The sequence below is a fragment of the Panthera onca genome, chromosome A1 (assembly GCF_046562875.1).
Source record: "Panthera onca isolate mPanOnc1 chromosome A1, mPanOnc1 haplotype 2, whole genome shotgun sequence".
Classification (NCBI taxonomy): Eukaryota; Metazoa; Chordata; class Mammalia; order Carnivora; family Felidae; genus Panthera; species Panthera onca.
Genome location: NC_138339.1, coordinates 190,479,799 through 190,494,880, shown reverse-complemented (window position 1 = coordinate 190,494,880; position 15,082 = coordinate 190,479,799). Strand labels below are relative to the sequence as shown.

At 37.5% G+C, this 15,082-nt stretch overlaps 1 long non-coding RNA gene across 1 annotated transcript in view; it reads left to right on the top strand.

Moving 5' to 3' along the window:
• LOC132681970 (uncharacterized) overlaps positions 1–15,082 on the top strand; it is a 214,154-nt gene that overhangs the window by 97,179 nt on the left and 101,893 nt on the right. Inside the window, exon 2 of the long non-coding RNA XR_009611365.3 lies at positions 12,170–12,218. This is a non-coding gene — a long non-coding RNA (uncharacterized LOC132681970). The remainder of the gene's footprint in view (positions 1–12,169; positions 12,219–15,082) is intronic.

Below are 15,082 nucleotides of genomic sequence, written 5' to 3'. Positions count from 1 at the left end.
CTGGAAGTGCCAATTGGGGCAATTGTTTCTTTGAAACATTGTGAAGGAAAATTTTAGAGCATTTTTTGAAATATAAATTAACAAGTTATCTAGGATACTAATTGATTTTACTTAAGCAGGTTTGAAGTGACCAAATGTCGAAGCCAATCTGAATGCCAAGGACAAGCCGAGGTTTTTAATCAAAGGAACTTATGTCTTTGACCTTATTTTTCTGAGCACAGGAGAGGAAACTAGAGAATTAACCTTAGAGTAACATGAGTAGGGATTATATATGTACATTTTTCTGAAGACTTTAGTCCATAAAATTTGACTGAAGAACTGCCATAATTGACACCTTAAATTAGGAAGTTATAAAAGAACTTGTATTCCATTTTATATATGAATCCAGAAATACCGCCTTTTCCTGGAGTGAAAATTTTTAACTTTTAACAACCCAGTGGTGTGATGTGCACATCAGTACTGCAATGTGCTATTATTATTGCACTGATTAGGACAAGGAGTCTCACAGATGTTAAATAATTCTCAAGGTTACAGAACTTCTTAGAGGCACAGCTGTCATTTGAAACTAAATCTATCTGATCACAAAGCCAGGGCTCAGGGTACTGACTACAGCCAGCTTGTTCCTAAGCAGCTAAGGGGCAACATCTGAAAATGGCCTTGGACACCCAGGTTTACAGGAAAAACAGCAGAGGACTTCTCCTTCTGCTTCTGTGTGTGGGGTGACCTCGTTAGTTGCCCACTTCAGGGTCCCTGGCTACCCTGAATCCTGACTGGGGGATATGAGGAGAAAAAAAGTGATCAGCTCACCACAGGTTTGGTGGTGCTTTGAACTCTCGTGTTCCTTTTCAATCCACCTGCTATTCTTTTTAGAGCCCCCAATACCTGTTCACATTGTGACATTGTAGGTGCATTCAGTGAGAGAGAAAATATGGAGTGTCCTTACTCCATCTTGCGCAGAAGCAAACCTTCTTATACAAATTAAAAATGTATATTATTTAAGAAGGGGGAAAGACTTGGGAAATAGTATGGTCGAACCACCTGCCTTTACGTTGCAGAATCACAAGACTTTCAGACCAGGAGCTTCTTCCCTCTTAGCAATCTATAGAGAAGGATTCTCCTCGTTCCTTCCAGTGTTGGATCACCCTGTTGGTCAGAAAATTTCATAGATGAGGATGGAATCTTCTTTATTGATAAAGGGAATTCTTATTTAACATTTCACTTAATAAAATTCACCAAACATTGAGTGCCTACGATAGTTGGAAAGCTGGTATTTTGAGAAATGAACATTCTATTTGTCAGTCTCCCTCTGCTCTTCCCCAGTAGGTATCATTACTTATTCCTCAGCGTTAAGCTGGACAAGCTAATTTGGCTTCTCTCTGGAGAATTTGCTCTGGTAATGTAGTCCCTCAAGAGAAGTTTCCTCACCTGTCCTCAGCACCGAGCAGGACATAGGTCCAATAAGTACTCCTAAATGGATGAATTGTCCTGAGGCTGGAGCCTTTAGAAGTGAGGTGCCAAATTTAAAGAAATTTAGGAACATTAACATTTTTAAAGAAAGTATAAGTCAGAGAAAGACAAATACCATGTGATTTCACTCATGTGGAATTTAAGAAACAAAACAGATAAACATAGGGGAAGGGAACAGAGAATAAGATAAAAACAGAGGCAGACAAACCATAAGAGACTCTTAAATACAGAGAACAAACTGAGGGTCGCTGGAGAGGAGGTGGGTGGAAGAATGGGCTAAATGGGCGATGGGCATTAAGGAGGGCACTTGTCAGGATGAGCACTGGGTATTGTATGTAAGTGATGAATCACTGGGTTCTACTCCTGAAACCAATACTACACTGTAAGTTAACTAAGTTGAATTTAAATAAATAAATTAAAAAAAATGAGTGGGGGCTTTTCCACTGTCCTTCCAGATGCAAATTCCAGTCTGAAAACCTAGTCTGTTCATCAGAATTTCCCTCACTCTAATTTTCTGAAGGCATAGATATTTTGTGTTTCCATGTTTTGCTGCAGACTTATCCCTTGGGCACTGCATTTCTCTACTGTTAGGAAGAGTCTGTAGATAGACTGATCTCTTAATTTTCATCAATACCTATAGCTCTGAATAGTGTCACCTTCTTTCTTTCTCACAGCCTGGTTCAATAATGCTTAACAATTCCAGGGGTAATAATGTCAGCCCAGGTTGACCTGTCAACATGGAGAGAATAACAGGGACACAAAAATGATGTGGTTTGGTGTGATGATGGTGTGGGAAATAACTTTAGATTCCACTGATATGCTATTTACAACCTAATCTAGTCTCATCCTCTTTCTTATTCCTGTTCTTTCTTGCACCTTTCATCTTTTTGCTGAGTGGGGAGAACCTACCATCTACCTATATGGGTGGGAATGCTTCTGCCTATAAAGTCTCTGATTTTTTCACTGATCAAGGCAAAAACATGCATCCCGTTGTTTAGTTATACAATCTAAATGTAAGCATAAAGAAAACAAAAGCAATGCACACCATGGAGAGGCATGCTAAACTGCTGTTTGTCAGCTTTTTCCAGAACAATGTGTAAAATCTGGAAATTGCCTGTCAGTAATTTGTTCTACTTGGACATTGCATGGAGACCTTAATATTGAAACTGTACTTCACTTCTGTTCAGTCTAAAGACTTGGGCCTATGGAAAATGGGTGAAAACAAAATTGTAGTTTAGATTGCTAGGAATAAGGACCCATGTCCTCTTTAAAGAATGACAAGAAAAGTCAGCCATTGATGGGTCAAATTTATTTTTTAAGATCTTAAACCAAATTCCATATTTGTACATGGGAAAGTATTTTCTTTCTGCTCAATTAAAAAAAAAAAACTACTTGAGTTGCCAACTAAGTAACGGTGAGTCACTGGATTCATTTACTACCAATCTGAAAACTAAGTTGGGGGAAAAGAAAACTGCAACTAATAGCTACACAGTAGATTTGTGGAAGCACTGTATAATTACAGCACTCACACAACAGATAGTCCTCCAATCTGTCCTGAAGTATTTGGCCTTAGGTAAGGAGTCTGATAATTGGTCCAGTAAGTACTATGGCTTTTACGACCAAGCACTAATACTTTGCTTATAAATGCTCAGTTTAGCAATTGGGCACGAGTGCAGAAAAATTTGCACAAAGTGAAGGCTCTTGACAAAGTAGTATCTGACAGCTCACATGTCTTAGAAATGATGCAGTGCTTAGTTCTGATTGCGTGGGAAGGTGAGTGTTACGGGTTGAATATTTGTGTCCCCTCAAAATTAATTGGTAGCAGCCCTAACCCTCCAACGTGGCAGTGTTTGGAGGGGGGTCTTCAGGAGATAATTTGCTTTAAATGTGGTCATGAGGGATGGGATTATGAAAAAGGAAGAGAGACCATATTTTTCTCTTTCTGCCATGTGAGGATACAGCAAGGAAGAGAGTCCTTATCAGGAACCGAATCAGCTGACACCTCAAATCTTCATAATTCTGAGGAAAAATAATTGATAGACACTGAATTACAGATCATTACTGGCTACTGTTAAGCTTTTGACTTTCAAATAAAATCTCAGATAGACTAAAACCTCAAAGAAATGTAGAATAAATTAATTTTTCAATTTAGTCTTTTTTTTTTTTCAGTTTTGTGTAAGGTACTTTTATAGCATTGGTAATTTTCCAATCACTTTGATGTAGATTGTTAGAAATTGTTCTTTCAGCTGAAAGTAAAAGGAAGAGCATGACATTGAAGAAAAAAACACAAAGATCTTTTTTATTCCAAAATATAGTAATGTATTTTAGGTATATATAATTCAAACAAAGAATGGATAGAGAAGTATGTGGAATTGGAAACTCAGAAATGTTTGTTTATTTGTTAAGTAGGCTTCATGCCTAGTGTGGAGTGAGGGATCTCAAGACCCTGAGATCAAGACCTGAGCTGAGATCAAGAGTAAGATACTTAACTGACTGAGCCACCCAGGCACCCCGGAAATATCTTCTAAATCAACTTACCTTAGAGACCTTACATTGCATTCATATCTGAAAAATTCAAGATTTTCCAAAATAAGAACTTAAAACATTTCTCAGGTCAGTGTTGAGTATGTCCTTCACCTTTTCTTCCCTAACCATTCTTACTCCTTAGGCGAAATCTCATCAACTTCCCTGGTTTTAGATAATATCCGTAAGTTTCTGACTTCCAGATTTTTATCTCTAGATCTCATTTCTCCCCAGAGCTCACACTCGTGTATTCAACTTGCTATTTCACACTTATATTAGGAACTTCAATTCTAATTGGCCCACAGATAATATTTCTTCTCTAATATCTCTAATATTTCTTCTCCAGCTTACTCCTCCTCTGTCTTCTTGAACCCAGTATTTAGCACATTATTTTTCCATTGCTCAGGACAAAACTGTTGGCCTGCCTTTTCTTGACTGCCCTTTTTTCCCAATATTTTCAAGACCTATTGATTCTACTTTCAAAATATATCTTGACCCAACCTATTTCAGTTATTCATCTTTGTGCAACACTATTCCAGATCCATTGAGATAGTTTATACTCTTGAAGTTTTAATTTTTCCTTTTAATTTAGGTCTCTGGGCCTCTGAAATTTGTGTACCTAGTGTGAGGTTGGATTGTATTTTTTCCCCTCTTTCTCCTTTTATATTTAACAAGTTTCTGTTGCTTTCAATTTTTTTTCCATGCTGATATTGTGAACGTTGAGAATCCAGTCACAGAACTAGCAATTGGCTTCTCTCAGTTTCTGGTTTTGAGGCTGTATCTTTGTCACTCTACCTCCTGAGGTTCAGAACTTCTAGTAAAGTAATTGCTCCAGGTTGACGAATGGTCAGCCTCTACTCACGAAGGTGAGTTTTATGGAGTTTTAGTTGTAAGTAGTTCGCATGAGTCTTGTCCCGTCTTATATAGAGATCTCTTAGCCCATAACCCCCCAGAAACTCAGTCTTCTTTACTATCACCTACTTCCTGTCCAGGAGTCCATGGAGCTTGGATTTAAGGTCCACTGTTTTTGTTTTATATTTGATCCACTGATTCTGAGCCTAATTTTGTCTCATCCTTTTTATCTGTTAATATTTTATCTGTCTTTGTCATTTGTTCAAGCAGGAGAGTTGGGTTAAGGCACAGACACAGTTATGTGGAAGTCAAGGATTGGAAGTCCTTCCACAGGATTGGAAGTCAAGGATTGACCTTTGGTGATAATCTTTGACTGCAGTGTTTTAACCCAAACAAGTACTTCCAAAGGTGGCATTTCTAGTCTCCAAGGTAGACTGATAGAGAAGGTGTTTTGAGCCAAGAGTAGCTTTACACATCCCTCATATTTCATCATGTCTGCCAGTACCATCAAGAGAACTTGGGAGCAGTTACCTGACTTGAGAGAGGGAAGCAGAGGACATTCTCTTCTACAACTACATGTCTGGAAATATGATTAATGATATAAAACAACCACAGGATGAGTGACTTCACATTGAGTGTTAGCACATTATTGCTTTAGCACAGTAGCATAATTTTGTACACCCCCAAAATTGTTTCTAAAATATCAATGAAAATGTATAGAACAGTAATTGTGTGTCATAACTAAGTGTGATAGATGTTTTCACACATTACATATTTTTATCCTCATTTTATAAATGAAATCTCAAAGGGTTATATTACTTACACAGTTGGAGTAGTTTGGATGTGAGCTCCAGAGTCCAATATATTTCATATTGCTATACTTTTATAGATGAGATGAGAAGCAGTGGGCCCCAAGAGAAAAGATGACTAATGAGACTGATATTAATATCTTTTCCATTTCATTTAGTTCCCCTTATAAATCTTGGCTGCCACCATTCCAGCATTCCTCATTCATTCATGCATTCATTCATTCATTCATTCATTCAATATTCTGTGTCTGCAGTATGCTAGACGTGGTTCTACAAAGTCGAACAAGTCATGGTAATTTACTGTAACTCACTAGAAACACTTGTTCTTCCTGTCCAGCATCCCTTAATAACTCTGAAATACTTTATATCTGGCAATAAAATATGTACATATTTTCATCCTTGAATCATTTACAAAATATATCCACTGTTTTTCATATAATTGGCTAATGACTTAAGGAACAGATAAAAACCTCTTTCAGACATTTACTTTTCTTTTTTTTTTTTTTTTTAGAGTTTATTTATTTTGAGAGAGAGAGGCAGAGAGAAAGAGAGAGCTGGGTGGGGCAGAGGAAGGGGTGTGGCAAGAGAATTCCAATCAGGCTCTGCACTGTCAGTTCACAGCCTGATGCGGGGCTCAATCCCACAAATGGTGAGATCATGACCTGAGCTGAAATCAAGTGTTGGATGCTTGACCGACTGAGCCACCCAGGCACCTCCAGATGTATACTTTTTGATGGAACTATTTGTCGAAGAAAACAACTTTTTATGTAACGCTGAAGGTCTACATTAAGAATATTTTTATGATCTGGTCAGAGAAAAGTTCTGCACTTGCAAATAAGGCATTATAATAAATATTAAAAATTCTCTACAGCAAGGTACATTGCAGAATACTAAATACTAAAATAAATAGCATGGCTCCTGTGCACACAAATTCATGAATTTCTTTTCCCCCTACTACTTGCAAGTGCCTTAAGCACAGATTGTGTCTCACCTGTCATTTTTTTTTTCCACTGGCAACTTGGCACCTGGTGGATGCTCAAAACATATTTGTAGAATGCATTATTTATCGGATGGATGGATATTCTTTGTTATTGGTTGAGTGGATGTACTGTAAGGAAGAACGAATGAATGAAATGATGGCTGTATTTATATGCAACACTCTGTAAGATATTTGATACTTCACCATGTATCTTTAGAAAAGAAAGCCTGATAGTGTTTTGGGGGACATGTAAAAAAAAAGGCCTGATAGTATTTCGGGAAGTGTGTATTTAGTATTTGGCATTTATTCCCAGGTTTCAGAAGCATGGGACTACAAATAAATGCCAACTTCCTCTTTTGTATCTTACTGCCAGACAATTTCTGTTATTCCAAATTTGTTTGTTTTTTTTTTATTTATTTATTTTTGGGACAGAGAAAGACAGAGCATGAACGGGGGAGGGGCAGAGAGAGAGGGAGACACAGAATCGGAAACAGGCTCCAGGCTCCGAGCCATCAGCCCAGAGCCTGACGCGGGGCTCGAACTCACGGACCGCAAGATCGTGACCTGGCTGAAGTCGGACGCTTAACCGACTGCGCCACCCAGGCGCCCCTGTTATTCCAAATTTGAAAGCATCATCCAAAATCTATATTTTTTCTGTATTTATCTACTTACCTATTGCTTAGATACACAGACTATCAATAAAAGCTTGAAATTATTTTCTTGTACATAATTTCATTACAGTGGTACTCACTGTAATGAGCTATTCTGCGATAGAGTAAGTTGTTTTTAATTGTTGGATTAATGTAAGTAATAAAGAGATGCCATATAGCTTTCTACTTTATGATTTTTTTAAATTATATTTGTATATATCACTTAAAACTGACAATCCCAAAAGAAGCTACTTTTTTTTTTTTTGTTATAATTTGTACATGGGAAAATGAAACTCAGAGAAGTGAAATGACTTGTCTATTTCACAGTCATGCCAGAAATTCTTCTGGGTAGGAAGAGACAATCACTACCTTAAGAGAACTTACAGTCTTGGGGAGTGGGAGGACAAATAAAGAGATAATTACATTATAGTAAGTGGAATTATACTTAATGCATGTACAGGGTGCTGTGAATATGTGTGGGATGTATATTTATATCAATTTGTTCAGAAGTCTGTGGAACTTCAACCAAGTGTATGGTTCCAAGTGCAAGGCTTATTCTACCATAGCCAACCTTTCTCTTCTTTATCTTTTTTTTAATGCTTATTTATTTTGAGGAAGAGAGAGAATCCCAAGCAGGCTCCACGCTCAGCAGTGTAGGGCCTAACATAGAGCTCAATCTTTCAATCGAGAGGTCATGATCTGAGCCCAAATCAAGAATGGGATGATTAACCAACTGAGCCACCCAGGTGCCCCTCTCTCCCTTCTCTTTGATTCAGTCTTAGACCTAGTGGATGTTGGTTAACAGAAGTAAATATGACAAGTGAGAAATTAAACTTCAAACGAAGAAAAGAGCTGGGTCTTGACAATGTTGCATTTTGATATTTTAGAGACTTCTAGAGAAGGTTACTGAATGAAATGGGGGAGTGGGCAAGGAGGGACAAGAAAGCAGGACTTCTTAGCAGAAATACTAGTAAACAATTGACTTTAAACTCTAGGCCTGTCTCAGTTGCTTGCTCAGGGAAACCTACCCAGTCTTCCAACACACACATAAGACTTTGTGACTAAGAAAGGGTGAGTTGCATACTTAATGGTACCCTTAAAACTGAGTAGATGATTATGAAGATTTTTTTTTCTGCTTCTTAATTCACAGCAACTCCTGGTTGAACTAGAGATGACTTTTCTTTCCAGTATCTCTTGACTGGGAATAGAACATTCATGATAATGAAATTCTAGACAACAGAAAATGGATGTACTGTGGAGTTCCTTGGTAATGAGATTTGAAAATAGAATTTTAACTGGAGACTAATATTAGAATATTCCTGAGTAATATCTGACCTTTATGGCTTGGAGCACCAGAGCTTCCTTCCCTTGCGTATTTGCATTTCTAATATCCTGAAGTCATTTCCTGTGTGTCAGTTTTATCACTGCCCCACTGTTTAACTGTGCTGCCTATACCCTCCCTCAAATGTCTGTTCTTTCACCACGAATTTAGGACTGCAGAAATGACGTCAACTTCAGGGTAATTTAAATTCCAGTGATCAAATTTTCTGGTTTCCTGACCACTAGCCTTTCTTTCCTTGTTTCTTCTGTTCCCATTATTTCTTTAGGAGCTGAAAGTTTCTTGATATATAAATATTCCCAGCCCCACTCTTTTTATCTTGTACCTAATTCCCCAAAGGGGTTGCTGCAGTGATTCTCGCCTCTTTCCATTATCTCCCTTAAGTCATGGCTGAAGTTTTTGTCCCATCTTAATTTCAGCAAAATTGAAAAATATAATGGAAGAGTTCCAGCTTCAATTAAATATTTACTATTTTATTTGTGAGTCTGTGGATTGTTTCTGCATAATTGTTATCTGATATAATCTTTCCTCATCAAAGTTATAATTTCTTAATTTGTTAAAATCTATATAACATACAAAAATATTTGGTTTTCAGGGGACCTGGCTGAAAGCTGAAGTTTTTTTTAGTATAATATGTATTTTAAAAATAGCTTTATTGAGGCATAAGTGTATGTAGGTTGTAAAATACACACATTTTAAGAATAGAGTACATGAGTTTTGATAAATACATGAATGCAATTACCACCAAAGTCAAGATTTAGAACACATTCATCATCCCTAAAAGTAATCTCTTTTTCCTTTTCAAAGTTCGCATTCTATGCACAAACCATGGAACCTCTGAACTACTTTTTTTCCACTATATTTTTTTGTTTTCTATAATGTCATGCAGTTGGAATTGTGTAGCATTGCCTAACCCCCCCCCCCCCCCCCGCCTTCTAACATGGTTTCCAAGGTTTCATTTCTCTAGCATTCTCTATTTTACAGATAAATAACTTGGAGAACAGTAATACAAATACTACAGGAAATTTTGCTGAAGATAGATATGGTTTTACAGAAGTCAGTAGACATTTACGTAAGGATCTGTATATACGTGTGTGTGTGTGTGTGTGTGTCTGGAAATGGGGCAATACTGACCCACCCATGTATGTGATTTATTCTTGGGACAGTCTTGCCAGCTAATTTCAGCAAAAGTTAGTGCTGCAAAGCATTGTTCTAGTCTTGTATAGGATTAAAAGAGTAACAAAACACAGTATTTGTTCTTATAAAAATTATGGTATAAACATAATTCCATAAGACAAGTAGGGTAGGTGTAATAAGGTAGTACAAAGAAAGTGTGTTGAGTACTTAAAAGAGGTGGGAGGAATTTGAGATATTAGCACAGGCTTCATTAAAATGATGGTCTTTGGATAGATGGCCTTTGTGGGTGAATAGAGGTTTGGTGAGTAAAGACGGTGAAAACTGACATGCCAGGCAGAGAAAACTACATGAGAAAAGCCAAAGGGTAGGAATTAGAAGAGTGGAGAACACTTGGGGGAAAAGCTTGGCTCAATAAATATTTGCTGAGTGAATGAAAATTTAATATTCTATTCCCAAAGTTAGTGCTAATAAAGTAAAATTTAAGTGGGTCTGTAATTAATAATCATGTTGGAGGAGTGTGTTGAAATGTAATGGTAAAAAACCTCACTTCACAGCCTGCACGTGTGGCTCCTTGCCTGACTCCAAAGGGCCTCCCTGACCCATGCCTCCTTCCTGTCCTGATAGCTGCTTTTTTATCCTTCAAGGTTGAATTTCCTTTCTGTCTTCCCAGGAAGCCTTCCTTGACTTTCCTCTCCAGAGTCAGCTGCTCCATCGCTGTGCCTGCTGTTATTATAGTACTTACACTGAAACCATTCAATTATGTGTAGATCTCCACCACTGAACTGTGAGAAGCTCAAGGGCAGAAATTTTGTTTCACTTGTCTGTGCATAACCAGTTCTTGGATCTGGTAGGTGCTCAACACCGTCTAGTTGCAGGACAGAGACATGCTTAGCTGAGTACTGAGTTGATAGTTTTCTCTTCTGTCTTTATGTTATTCCTTCCTTCAGTCTCAGTGTGTAGTTCTTAGTCTCCAGCTGGAAACTGAGCTGTCTATACACATTTCACAGCTCTGTGCTTTTCCATGTCCCCTCAGCCCCTCATGGCCTTAGCCAGTGTCTCCACAGACCTAAATTCTAAACATCTCTTTAGCTGGAGCTCAAAGGCCTCCTTTATCAGAGTGCTTCTCTGATGTCCAGCCAAAGTGTTTTGCCTTTTCTGAATTTACGTGATAATTTTCTATACCACTTTCATGATGTTTTCTATTTTCTAGACCCAAAGTCAGAACCTGAATTTTGTATACTTTGAATCCCCAAAAGGCTACAAGGTGCCCTCAGAATAGACACATATTCAAGTTGCATTCAGTGTTTTTTTTAATTGAGCACAATTTGTCAGGCCCCACGTTGGTGGCTAGCTATTCAATAAATATTTACTAAACAAATGGTTCACTCATCACTTGCTTTGGGGGTAAACTGCAGAGCAACACCGGCTAAATGAAAATGTAATTTGGAGGCAGAAAAAGAGAAAGGAACAAATCAGAAATGTATCCTGTAGCAAATTACAGAATTTCACAAAACCATTTGAAATCTTGCTTTGCTCATGAAAATCTCCACAAAAATCTAGCAACCCTGAGAGCAGTTTGAAAAAAAATGATAACCTGGAAGAAATAAACGTTTTCTCAACATGGAAGGAGTTTTAGAGAGTTTTGTAGTTTCTTTTGTAGTTATGAACGTGTCTTTTCAGTAATTACATGGTGACTAATTTTACATTCAAGCTAACCACTTAACTTTAAATGTATTTAATTCTATAGATCAAGTATAGACTTGGAAGCTTTGAATAGAAAGCTAAGTATGGGTTATAACAATAAGGAAATAAAATTAATCTACTTGGAGTTCTTTTCTTTTATCTAAACAAATAATCAGCTTTTATGATTTCAAGGCCATTCATTCCTCTTTCTTTCCTTATAAAAGCATTCACTCTGGTCACAATTTTCTTTGTCTCTTTTGATTACCTTGGGGACTCAGGCTAACACACCAGGTCTTACTCTCACTAACTTCATGATTCTTTTTCCCTACAAAGCTGAATGTAGTTGAGGACCTTAGCGTAGCACATCCAAATGCATTCTGCTTCCATAGCAAAGGACTTTCATGTTCAATTTCACCAGGATTTAAAAAGTGAAATATAAATATTTCATTTTAGAATTATTAAATGTTAACTGAACATTTTGAGAAACAACATCATCTTGTTTGCCCCAGAGGGTCTCAGCCACCCTGCAGACTACCCACCTCCGGGTTAGGGCACCTGAGTCAAAGCTGTTCCCAGGATGAATAAGCAAGGCTCTGGAGAAAATGATCAGTTGGGGGCCAATTCACTTTAGAACAGCAATGATGATGCTCTTATTCATAGGTGTTGAAGGAATGGTGATACTTGGCTGGCAGAGTCTTTGTTTACTGATTTATTTCTCCCTCTTTTCTAGGAGATACAGCAAAAGCTCATACTGTCTGTATAATGCTTCCACAAGCACAGTGAGTAGATACATTACTATTTTCTCATTAACTTGTCTAATATTTTTTGTCCCTTTAGCCAATGCCTACTTCTTCTGCATTCCTCACTGAGACCTTTTGCTTGTCTCTAATATCCCTCTCAAAAATGGAAGCAGCTTTCTATGTCAAGTATCTACTATTTTCCTTTTTTTTTTTTTTTTTTTGATTGCTCATGGTTGCTCTACTTTCTAAGCTCATTTTTAAATGGCAGAGAACATGGGGGATTTTCTCGGAGCTCTTCAAGATTGACAAAACCAGCACTTTGTAAATAGTTTTATCTTGTGTATACTTGGAAAACTTCTGCACTTGCATCAGAGCCCACCACATGCCCTGGGAAAAATTTCAGAAAGAGCTTGCCTTGTGCTGTAGATGTGCTCTGAACAGGGAAGGATCAGTGAATGTTTGTTGAATGAACGAGTGAGTGAATAAGGAACACAAATGAGAGCTAGCCCTACTGAACACACAGGAAGGCCATTCATGTTTTAGAACAGAATCTAAGATTGTAAATACTATTACCGTCTGGCAGACTGTGTCCTGATTATGTTAACATAGTCTTAGCAACAGCGGTTTGAAGATAGAGCTTGTTCTGAACATGTGGTCAACTGGGAATATGATTCTTAGTGAAAGGATATCGTGTGATTTTAGATCTCCTCTACAGTCTTATTTTATTTATTTTTAACGTTCTAATTTTTTTGATTTTGAGAGAGAGAGGAAAAAAGAGAGTGAGATAAAGTATGTGAGAGAGCAGGGGAAGGGCAGAGGGAGAGATAGAGAGAATCTCAAGCAGTGGGGCTTGATTCCATGACTTGGGATCGTGACCTGAGCTAGAATCGAGTCTGAAGTTCAACCAACTGAGCCACCAGGTGCCCCCTACAGTCTTCTGTCAAAACAACTCGATTTTATGTGTTTGATTATTGTAAACTTAATTTTTTATAAGTAGGTTACAAATATACTGTAAATAATAACATAAAAATGCAGGAAGACTAAAGAAACACTACCTTTTACATAGTGAAATACAGTCAAGCTGATTAACATGCCATCTGCTGACTTTGTTACTATTTTTTTGTGTGTTATGAGAACATCTGGAATCTACTGTCTTAGCAAATTTTCAATATTTAATAAGTATTATTAACTATAGTCATCACGCTGTATATTTAATCTGTACACTTAACTCATCCTGTGTAACTGCAACTTTGACCAACATCTCCCCATTTCCTCTGTCTTTCCTTTCTCTGGTAACCATGGTTCTACTCTCTGCTTCTCTGTATTCAACTTTTTTAGATTCCACATAGAAGTGAGATTTCTGTGTCTGGCTCATTTCACTTTGCAGTCATCATTTCACTGTGTATGTGTGTATGCTCATCATGTTGTACAACTTAAACATACTCAATTCTTATTTTAAAAAACTCTATATTTTACGAGTCCCTTTATATGAAAAATTAGAAAAGGTGAAGGTTTAATGACAGAAAGCACATCACTGGCCACCAAGGCCAGGAAGCGGAGGAAGGGATTGATGACAAACGAATATGAGTGAACTTTTTGGGGTGATGGAAATGTTTGATATTACGATGGTGGTGGTCTTGACACCATGCACATTTAAGGCTGTACACATAAAATTAGTGAATTTTATTATATGTTAATTTTACCCCATCACAACTAATTAATAAAGTGAAAAACAAAGGAAATAAATAAATAAATACATCTTTGTTGTTTGGAAAAAAATAAGAAAAAATAAACACTGACTGTGGAGGTTGGCACTGGAGGAGAATCTCATGGTGGAGCTGCCCTCTGAGGCTTTCACCACACCTTGGGATTATTTGCTGTCTCCATTATAGCCTCCAGGGACCCCGCTTATCCTTCAACTTTCTGGTCCCAATTTAGAGAAATGACCGTGCTCTTACTTTACTAATAGCTTAACTGAGACATGGTAGAATATTGTTTTAATATTGATTATGAAAAAAATCAGGAATGAAAAGGAAAACAATCACAGAACAACACTTTGAATCTTCTCGATAGTAACATACTTGCATCTTGTTCTCTGCATCAGAGGATGGAACATTTTTTCTGTAAAGGACCAGGTCGTAGTAAATATGTTTGGCTGTGGACCATGCTGTCTCTGTTGGGACTGCTCAGCTTTGTAGTGGTAGTGTGAAACCAGCCGTAGACAATGTATCAATAAATGGACTCCAACAAGGTATTAGGAGATCAGGCAGGGCCAAATTTTGCCTGCATGCAAAATATATATTTGGTTTGAGGTTATGTCTTTTCTTTGGTTCAATGACATGAAATATTCAGGGTGCCCCTGAATATCACTCTCTACAGTCTGAATTGTGCCCTACCTTTGTAAATGTAAAAAAAAATCATAATCTTGTCAAAAAATGATACAAGAACTGAAACATCATTGGAAGATGCAAACACATCTAGTTAAGAACCAGAGACTCATTTCCTCATGAAATTTTTAGAAACCTAATACAATTATTCTTGTTACTATTATATCTGTTGTTTATTCAAGACAGAGCATGCACATATGGGTACATATTTGCTTTGGGTTTCTCAGGGAATCTTGTATAATGTAGAAATAGTTTACTGCTGGGGTCAGATTCATGTATGGTATAGAAGGCCGGAAGGGCCAGATTAAGGTTCGGGAAATGGGGGTTTATAAATCACCTCTGTATGTATTGTACCTACATTCCCACATCAGCTGTTACTGAGACTATTGTACACAAAGTCAGTCCTAAGCAGATCATTTTTTTAACAGAACAAACAAGAACCCAATCCACCTCTACTATTACTCTGAGCTTTCACTCCAAGTCAAAAGCTTAGGTCAATGTAGAATGAAAGCCTCT